Below are 11,120 nucleotides of genomic sequence, written 5' to 3' on the forward strand. Positions count from 1 at the left end.
AATTGGATTAGCAAGAAGCACATAATCAACCACATGTGCATATGGATTGTACATGATCAATGCTTTCAAGTTGTGAACATGCATGTGGTGTGGATTTGTAATTTGATATTTAAATTTTCCTTCATTTGGCTTATTGATTTGGTTGACATTAATTAGTTGAAATGTGCAACCACCCTCAATTAAGTTTCTTTTTATCAAATGATGTCAAATGACATTTTGTTTTGTTTTAATAATGCCATCATCTAAATCAACTCATGGTGTAATGATTTCCCTACTTCCTTTTGAGTTTTCATTACTATTTGCACCACTGCCCAAGATTTATTCAGAATGACCAAATTTTAATTTCTTCCTCTTATCAGTTATCATATTTCCTTCTACATAAGAAATATCCTCATAATGAAATGGAAGGGAGAATTCCTGGGCATTTTTGTTTTTGTTCTTTTATGGCTCTTCACCTTTCTAACATCAGTTCTAATCTCATTCTTAGTAATGGAAACATATTCTTCAACTTCAACTTTCTCATATTCAAAAGTAACATGTATAACTTTACTAGATTGATCCATTATAGGCATTCTTTGTTGATCCCTTGTACATAGTCTTGTAGCATCATGAAGTTTTTTTTTTTGCTTGTTTCTCTTATCTTCTTTTGGCTCTGAGTGGAAACTATTGATAACATTCATAATATCTCGCTCTACATAATAAATTCCCCCAACATAATTGAAAGACCCTCAGAAAAATTATTTCAAACAAAATATAATATGTCAATAACAAGTAAGTTACAAAAAATATAATGATACAGTTACAATAATGCAAAACACATAAGTATAAATAAGAATAATTATGATATTTTGTACAATGTCATTTATGAATTGTTTACATATCTCTTGTAGTGGCTACAACCACCCTCCAAAATTTTGCCTTAGCCTTGTTTTGGAGCCAACATTCCAACCTTCACAGCAGCTTGCCTTGCTTTGTCAAGTTTAGAAGCTTCAGTGTATTTCTTGCACAAAGGCAGCCTATTGGTCACAGCTTGATCCATTCCCCTCACAGGTTGTTCACTCGGACTTGGTCCAGCTACAGGCTGAGCAACTTCCCCTTGGAGATATTTCATTTCTGGAGGACAACCAACCTTCCCTCCAGAAATTGTGCAATCCTCTCTAACAGCCTGTTGGGCTCTAGGATTGCACAATCCTGCCTACCAGTACTCCCAGTAGAATTTGCGCAAAATTCCCCAGCAAGGGTGCTCAACCTAGAATTTGCGCAAATCTGGGGAGCATTCAGCTGATCTGCCCAAAAATTGTGCAAATCTCCTAGGCAACCGGCCCAACTCCTAGCCAAAAATGCGCATTTTTCTCTAGCAGTCGAGTAGTCTCTTGCATGTGCAACTGAGTTGACCGGTTCTCTCCGGGACTGAGCAAAAAAATCTTGCATTTATGGGCTGCTTCTTGCAAGGCAGCATGCAAATGCATCCCTTGTTTTAGGGATCTATGTTTAGCAGTTGGAGGTTACATGCAAGGGGAAATTCCAAAATCTCCCACCAAGTGTCACTTCCCCTAGATTCATGGCATGCGCGTCACAACCTTGATGTTATCAAAACTCATCAACCGAACGCTACAGAGCTCATTCCTCACATGAACCTTACAGCTCTGACATCCCACATCACATCTAGGGGTAGTCGGCACATTCAACTCAGCTATTTTCAGGTAAGCTTGCTTCCCATGCCTTGTGCTGCATTTCTGTCGCTTTTTGTGTTTTCTCTTGTGGGAATACTGTTTGCTTGATTTATTTGAGATCTTGTTGTCCTTTACATATATACTAGATTATTCTAGCTCTATTTCAGTTTTCTTTGCTATCTCACTACTGTCACATGCATGAAACTGTTTTGCACAAACGTTCACCCAACCAGTGAACTGCCTCACCCACATGCATGTTGATCTATTTGCAAAATCTTTCATTCATGTTTTGCATGCACTGTTAATCACTTCTACTATCACTTAGTGTCACCATGCATTCAATGACTTACTTGCTTTTAGTTCCCCGTTGGCGAGTCGGGCCAACCTTGGCCCAAACTCTACCTTCACCAAGGCTTCATTATGCAATATGGGGAAGGAAGGCTCACCTTCCTCTCCAAAGTTGCACATTCCTACCTAGCACTGGCCTCGAGGACTATTTTGCACATTTCTGTAGGGCAGTGGCTACTTGGCCCTAGAAATTGTGCAAATCAGTCCCTAGGCTAGCAGTCCTTCTCGGCTGGAATTGCGCATTGCACAATTCTAACAATCAACAGCAAGACTGGACTCTGAATTGTGCAGTTCCAGTAGTTTGCCATCAGCCCAGACTATACCTTGTCTAGTCTTGACAGTCGATCTCCCAACCTCCCGGCCGAAATTGTGCAACCTTCATGATCATGCACCCAGGTATGTTGCAAGTGAGTTCTCATGTTCATTTTGGTTTTTGATTGAAAAATTTCTTTCCATGAGTGTTACCATGTCTCCAGGTATCCTAGGTGTTCATTTTCCTCTTAGTAATACAGGTACAATGGTTTCCAAGAGAGCAGAGATGAAGACACTATTTAGAGCACAGTTGGGGATGCAATCGATCAAGTGTCCATGGAATTGCCTACCCACGAGGACATCAAGTTGTTCATAGACAAGGAAATCAAGCGACAACATCATAGTGAGTAACATCATGAACAACAGCTGAAGGCAGCATACCAAATGCAGTGAATGCAACGAATGCAAGAGGAGGGTTGTTGACAACACGGAGGCAAAACAAGGTTGCAAGCTCAAGCAGGTCCATTGATGATGAGAGCAACTTTGGAGACTCTGGCTATGAAGTGACGATGCGATCGTGTGAAGGAAAAAGATGGAACAAAGAAGGAGTTGCATGTGTTGAAGTAGCAATTCAGGAAGAACATGAAGCTGCATAGACAGACGAATCAGTTGCAGTGGGAACAGGAATAGCAGTGAGCGCAACATGCACTCGCGTAGGAAACTACGCCCGTACAAGTTAAGGATCCATCCCAGTAGCTGACATAGAGCAGACATGTTGAGCAGCGTTGTTGATCGCATCTAAGGGATTTAGCATCATGCATATCGTTGAGAGCACACATGCAATCTAACCCATTCAACACACTCACCAAGGTGAAGACAAGAAGAAAGTCCAATTGGGGATGAACACGTACTTTAGTAAGTTGATGCGCATGACCACCATGACACACTTGAAGATCATCACGGACAGTATGAATCAGTGTGTTGCCAGTTCAACCGTACCTAAGAAGACCATGCGCATATTAGCATACGAGTTGGATGAAGATGCCGAACAAATGCATTGGTTGCAACGAAGACAAGAGTTCGCTTCAAAAATATGTCACCATGAGGTACATGCACACCATCATGGATGACCAAGCTTGACATCATCTCACCAAGTTCACCATCACAAGCATGTCAAGAGTTGGTCTCACCATAGTAGGTCGAGTGTCAACAATGTCTTGCAAGGATTTCTCAAGCCATGTTGTCTCACATGTGTACATGTGCATTGTAATGTTGATTCATGTCAAGTGTAAGTCGAGTGTCAACAGTTGGATGTAACAGTCATAGAGTAGGTGAAGATTCATTAGGGTAGTTGAACTATCACAAAGGGGAATGTCAAGCGTCACCCCACCTTTTCTTATAAATATTCCTTCATAACTCATTTTATAGGCCTTTTGGCAGCCAAGCTTCTACTAAGACTATCTTGAAGAAGGCTTGGACAGTATTGTAATGCGCCTTGGCTTCTCCATTGCACAGAGCTAGTACATCTCTTTGGAGGAGTAGGTGGATGTGGTTGTAACGTTCCACTGTTGGGGCTAGTAGGTTTACATTGATGTATTGTATGATTGTGACTTACACTTCTTTATATAATAAGAGCCAGCACATTTTCATGCATATGTTGTTATTGTAGTTGGACTAGTTCAGTTGCTTTAATGATATATGTTGTTTAACTTATGTACTTGTGTATGAACTAATTCACATGAAATTTTATGCATCTGGTTGTTAATGTGTTACATATGTTGTTAATGTTGTCACCGTGTGTGTCAATATCTTTGTCGGACATCAGACATACCTTTTGCTTGGACCTTTCTATAACAACCGTCACACTCATCTCAAACTGATCTGTGAGTGTTGTACGTGTTATCTTACCTTGTACGATGTGACTGTCACATCCAAGTGGACTGCTCTATCAGAAGATGTGTGTGTCCTTTGTGTTGTGGGTTCCTAGCCGAGTTGGGACTAATCCCTTTCAACTTGGAACTCACCTTCACCTCCTTCCCCTTTCGATCTCTCATACACCTTCCTTGACTCACTGCATCAGTCACACCCTTGCTGCTGATAGAGTTATCCTACTTGCCTTTGTGTGACACCGCGGTCAAGGCATTACCTTACGAACCACTGCTAGGACTCCTACACCAAACGGTTTGAGGTATAATTGGGAATTCTTACTGGGGAGATCCCCTTGACATGTTGGTGGGTCTAGCACCGTCAACATTTCTGGCGCTAGAAGGAGGGCTTGATGACAAGCAATTCCCTCTCATCCAATTTTCAACCTTTGCATATATTTTATGGAGTCTTGCACTCTTCTTCCCTCAAGATGTTTTGCGAATCGTGAATATGTCTCCATCTCGGGGAAGCTTTTCAATCTCTTGTCCACTCACATGTATGATGGTGAAGGCGAAGTGGCCTGGCCTGAGCACTTAAATAAATTTCTTTCCATTCTCCATGAGGAAGATGAGTTTTCTAACGAACAGGCCAGTTTATTGCTTTCATACACACTTCACGAATCTCCATTTCATTAGGTGCTCAGCCTACCAGCTGACACCGTGCACTCATTTGAGCACTTATGTGATCTTATTGAAGACACGTTCTATAATTTTGATCCAGACCATCTTGACTAGAAATTATTACAGCAACAGAGGGCTCCACATGAATTCATTATTGATTTTTGGCAACGCTTCTGTGACTTGCAGTTTCAAGCTCCGAGGATCCAAATGAAATTTTCTTATCTTTGGGACAGGTTCGAGTATTGTCTTAAGAAATGTACCCCTCCCAAGAGGAATCTTGATATCAAACCTCGCTCAACATTCTTCATTGATGGAACTGCGCAATCTCATATGGGAGTAGGCATTGTCTCAACTAACTGTCCACCTCCCTCTCATTCAACAGCTCCACCACTGCCCAGTGATGTTGAGGATCATGATCACACACCTGTTCATCCTTCACACTCTCCCAACATCACTCCACTCAATTTTCACGCAGACTTGGTTGTGAGTCCTTCGAGTTCCCATATAAATTTTTTTCTTCGACCTCTGTCTTCGCACCTGGGTGTTCCTCCAGATGTTGTTGTCTTGTGTTCATCCATTCCAGACTCTCCACTTGTTGTGAACGAGGAACAACCCACTGACGGAGTTGGTGTTGCACAACTAACATGCACTGTCATTCATGAAGAGTATGAGTGGGAGCTTGAGCATTAACACTCACTGAAGGATGACTCCCTTCCATCCGATCCCCCTCCATTCTTTCCTAACATCGTTGGTGAACCTGCCATCCATGATTTTGCATGTGTGTCTTCATCCACGGATGCACCCATTGTTGATCTTTTGCAGGACGCACCATATGTTAACCCATCATCCAACAATGCAAAGGACCAATCATTCATTGGAAATCCACTTGATATTTCATATGATTTTTCTAGAAACACAGAGGTGAACATCCTTCCTCCTCATCTACCCCTCTGTGTGATTCATCAAACCATGAGGATGATAACCAACATCCTAAATTTTCTAATCTTGGTTGTCATGATCTCTTCACCTCCTCATCTGATCACAATGTTGATTCACTCATTGTTAATCCATCTAAGCCGCTAGTCTACAAAGATCCATCTGTCAACAAAGTTGAAACCCCACAGTGACTATCGATCCACTTCAGCCCGAGCTGATGGTTATGTCAGGCCCTCATTGTCCTGAGGTTGGTTTCAATTCCGATCAGGAGATTGTTCAAACACTCAAGGCTCATCATCACTCATCTATATACACTCAAGATCAATCTAACACTCAGATTTTACTTCCTTTGCTCAAAATACGCAATCCCATTGCTCATGCGTTGGAGGATTCTTACATTGTGTGATGCAAGTTATCTTTGTTTCTTTCATTTGCTTGCATCTCATAGTCAAGAGTGTGCTTATGCTTCAAAGTTGCATGTAGTGTCACACAACACCATGATAAGTCCACAGATTTCCCATCATGCACATGCACTCACTTATGTCTTGTATGAACTTTGAATCGCGAAGTGTGGTTGTCTTCATTGTTATATCTTTCTTGCTTGCTAGCTCACACAACTGGGTTGCTCGCGGACCAAGACTTCACCAACATGGGTCTACCAATGCGCTGGTGGCTGCATTGGAAGTATCACTTCACGTGATCAAGCCCATGTACCATTAGTGTAGGAGTAGGAGTAGTGTTTTCTTTTAGTTGTTTGATTGCATGCTTGTTTTCTTACGTGCTTTGTTTGCTTTTTTGTTTTCTTGCTTGTTTGTTTACTTGCTTCGATTTCATTTTTACTTCTACTATTTCCTTGATTTGTTGATTGTTAGTTTGTTCGTTTGTTTCATTCATAGGTTAGCTTTGCCTGAAACCATGTAAGACTCTTGAAGCAAGCTGGGTAAAGTACAAGAGGGCTTGTAAAACTATCACTACTTAGTTATCTGTCATTTTTCCTCTGTATGATAATCTTTTTACTTTTAGTCCATGATACATCAAAGGAAAATACATACTGTTTGAAGTGAACCTTGCTGTAAACACAACGCTTGTGTGCTAACTAGTGTCACCTTCTCTAGTCGATTGTTTTTGGGTTAACCCTTGTCAGCTTAGTCAAGTAGAGTAAGGTAAGCGGTAAACCTTAACATGCACATTAGAGATACAATAAACTACTTCTTTGCTGGAACAACCTCTTCTACTCTCAATAAGCCAGGATCCCTCTTCTGCCTCTGAAATGAATAAGTGCCATGCACAGTGAAAAATAAAATAATGAAAAGTAAAAAGTTCAAAATGAAAAATGAATAAGGCAAAAGAAGAGAAAGGATTCCTACGTAGGGAGGAGATGCAAGTAAGTTCGTCAGGGTACTGACCAGGCTCGCTGGAAGTGGAACCATGCTTGTGTTTTTGTGACTCCACTGGGGTATTTTCCAAGCCTGCTGGCAGTGGAGCAACAACAGAGATGAAACTAAGACTCTGATGACTATAATGCTTGTGCACTTATATACCCCTCGACCCCAATCACAACAACTATGTTGCCTTGGCTTGGAATGTGTGTCAAATGACGAAGGGTTTGGCAGATGCTACATCTTACAATCAACTTAGTGTGAAACCAAGATGAGCTGAAAACTGAACAATAATTCCGCAGGTGTTAGACTTGCTTTTCGTGAACAAGGTCCATTTAGAGAGCTAGATTTCTACTAGTGTGTTGCCAAGTGTTGTAGTGGCTACAACCACCATCCAAAATTTTTCCTTAGCCTTGTTTTGGAGCCTCCCTTCCAACCTTCACAACAACTTGCCTTGCTTCATCAAGTTCACAAGCTTCAGTGTCTTTATTGCACAAATGCAACATGTCCTTCACAACTTCATCCATTCCCCTCATAGGCTATTCACCCGGACATGGTCCATCTACAGGCTGAGAAGATTCCCATTGAAAATATTTCATTTCTGGAGGGAAACCATCCTTCCCTCCAGAAATTGCACAATCTTCTATGGAAGCCTACTGGGCTCCAAGATTGCACAATCCTGCCTACTAGCACTCCCAACAAGATTTGCAAAAAATCCCCTAGCAAGGCTTCACAACCCAGAATTTGTGTAAATCTAGGGAGCATTCAATTTCTCAACCCAAAAATTGTGCAAGTCGCCTCAGTCACCAGCCCAACTCCCAACCAGAAATGCACATTTTTCTCCAGCAGTCTAGCAGTCTCTTGCATGTGCAGCTAAGTTGACTGGTTCCTTCAGGGATTGATCAAAACATACTTTAATGCATGGGTTGCTTCTCCCTAGGCATCATGCAAAGGCATCTTTTGTTTTAGGGTTCTATTTTTAGTAGTTGGAGGTTACATGCAAGGAGAAATTTTGAAACCTCCCACCAAGTGTCGTTTCCCCTAGATTCGTGGCATGTTCGTCACAACCTTGATGTTATCAAAACTCATAAACCAGATGCTACATATCTCATTCCTCACATCAACCTTGTAACTCTGACATCCCACATCACATTTAGGAGTAGTTGGCACATTCAGCTCAGTTGTTTTCAGGTAAGCCCACTTCCCATGCCTTGTGCTACATTTCTGTTGCTTTTTGTGTTTTCTCTTGTGCGAGTATTGTTTTCTTGATTTGTTTGAGTGCTTCCTGTCATTTACATATATGCTAGCTTCTCCTAGCTCTATTTCACTTTTCATTGCTATCTCACTGTTGTCGCATGCATGAAACTATTTTTCATGGACGTTCGCCCAACCAACGAACTGCCTCACCCACATGCATGTTGATATGTTTGCAGAATATTTCATTCATGTTTTTAATGCACTTTTAATCACTTCTACTATCACTTAGTGTTGCCATGCATTCACTGGCTTACTTGCTTTCAGTTTCCCGTCGGCGAGGTGGGTCAACCTTGGCCTGGACTCTGCCTTCACCAAGGCTGCATTGTGCAATCTAGGGAAGGAAGGCTCACCTTCCTCTCCAGATTTGCGCATTTCTACCCAACACTAGCCTCCGAGACTATTTTGTGTATTTCTGGAGGGTAGTGGTTGCTTGGCCTAAGAAATTGCGCAAATCAGTCCCTAGGCCAACAGTACTTCCCTGTTAGAATTGCACATTGCACAATCCCAACAGTCAACAACCAGACTGGATTGTGCATTGTGCAGTTCCAATAGTCATCCAGTCTCCCATTAGTCTAGACTGTACCTTTTGAAGTCTTGATAGTCTGTCTCCCGACCTTCCAGCCGAAATTGCACAAACTTCATGATCATGCACCCAAGTATGTTGCAAGTCAACTCTCATGTTCATTTTTATTTTTGACTGACAAATTGCTTTCCATGAGTGTTGCCATGTCCCCAAGTATCTAGGTGTTCATATACCTCTTAGTACTACAGGTACAATGGTTTCCAGGAGAGCAAGGATGAAGACACCATTTAGAGCACACTTGGGGATGCAATCGATCAAGTGTCCATGGACTTGCCTACCCATGAAGACATCAAGTTGTTTGTAGAAAAGGAAATCAGGCAGAAACATCATAGCGAGCAGCATCATGAACAACAGTTGAAGGTAGCATATTGAATGTAGTGAACACAGTGAATTAAACGAATGCAAGAGGAGGGTTGTTGACAAAATAGAGGTGAAACAAGGTTGCAAGCCCAAGCATGTTGATTAATGATGAAAGAAACTTTGGAGACTCTGGCTATGAACTGACAGCACTACATGAAGATCACGCGAAGGCAGAAGATGGAATAAAGAAGGAGTTGCATGTGTTGAAGTATCAACTCAGGAAGAACACGAAGCTGCACAAATAGACGAATGAGTTGGAACAAGAACAACAGTGAGCGCAACATGCACTCACGGAGGAAACTGTGCCTGTACAAGTTAAGGATCCATCCCAACAGTTGACACGGAGAAGACATGGTGAGCAATTTCGTTGATCGCATGCATATCGTTAAGTGCACGCATGCAATCCAACCCATTCAACACACTCACCAAGGCGAAGACAAGAAGCAAGTCCAATTGGGGCTGAACATGCACTTTGGAAAGTTGATGCGCATGACCACCAGCACACACTTGAAGATGAACATGAAAACTATGCATAAGTGTGTTTCTAGTTCAACCGTTCCCAAGAATACCATGCACATGTTAGCAGATGATTTGGATGAAGGGGTTGAATCAATGGACCAATTACAAAAGAGGCAAGAGTTTGCTTTAGCAATATGTCACCATGAGGTACATACACACCATCACAACTTGGCATCAGCTCACTAGCTTCACCATCACAAGCATGTCAATAGTTGGTCTCACCACAGCAAACCGAGTGTCAACAATATCTTGCAAGGCTTTCTTAAGCCATGTTGTCTCACATGAGTACATCTGCATTGTAATGTTGAGTCATGTCAAGTGTAAGTTGAGTGTCAACAGTTGGATGTAACAGTCATAGTGTAGGTGAAGAGTCATGAGGGTAGTTGAACTATCACAAAGGGGAATGTCAAGGGTCACCCCACCCTTTGCTATAAATAGTCCCTCATAACTCATTGTATGGGCTTTTGGTCAGCCAAGCTTCTACTAAGACTATCTTGAAGAAGGCTTAGACAATATTGAAATGCGCCTTGGCTTCTCCATTGCACAGAGATAGTATATCTCTTTGGAGGAGCAGGCACATGTGGCTGTAACATTCCATTGTTGGGGCTAGCAGGTTTACATGGATGTATTGTATGATTGTGACTTACACTTATTTATATAATAAGAGCCAACACATTTTCATGCATATGTTGTTATTGTATTTGGACTGCTCCAGTTTCTTTAATGATATATGTTGTTTAACTTACGTACTTTGATATGATCTAATTCACATGCAATTATGTGAATCATGTTGTTAATGTGTTGCATATGTTGTTAATGTTGTCATCATTCGTATCAAATGATCTGCCAGACATTAGATAGACCTTTTAGTTGAACCTTGCTATAAAAACCATCGCACTTGTCTTAGACTGATCCATGAGTGTTGTATGTGTTATCTTACCTTGTATGATGTGACTACCACATCTGAGTGGACTTCTCCGCCAGAAGCTATGCATGTCCTTTGTGTTGTGTGTTCCTAGCTAAGTTGGGATTGATCCCTTTCAACCTGGAACTCACCTTCACCTCCTTCCCCTTTCGAAGTATTGGAACCTCTCATACACTTTCCTTGACTCAATGCATCAATCACACCCTTGCTGCTAATAGAGTTATCCTATTTGCCTCAGTGCGACATCGCAGTCAAGACATTACCTTACGACCCATTGCTAGGACTCCTACACCAAATCGTCTGAGGTCTAATTGGGACTTCTTACCAGGGATATCCCCTTGA

This window comes from Pinus tabuliformis, chromosome 6 (assembly GCF_031772625.1).
Source record: "Pinus tabuliformis cultivar Carrire ecotype Pingquan chromosome 6, CPIR1, whole genome shotgun sequence".
NCBI classification, from domain to species: domain Eukaryota; kingdom Viridiplantae; phylum Streptophyta; class Pinopsida; order Pinales; family Pinaceae; genus Pinus; species Pinus tabuliformis.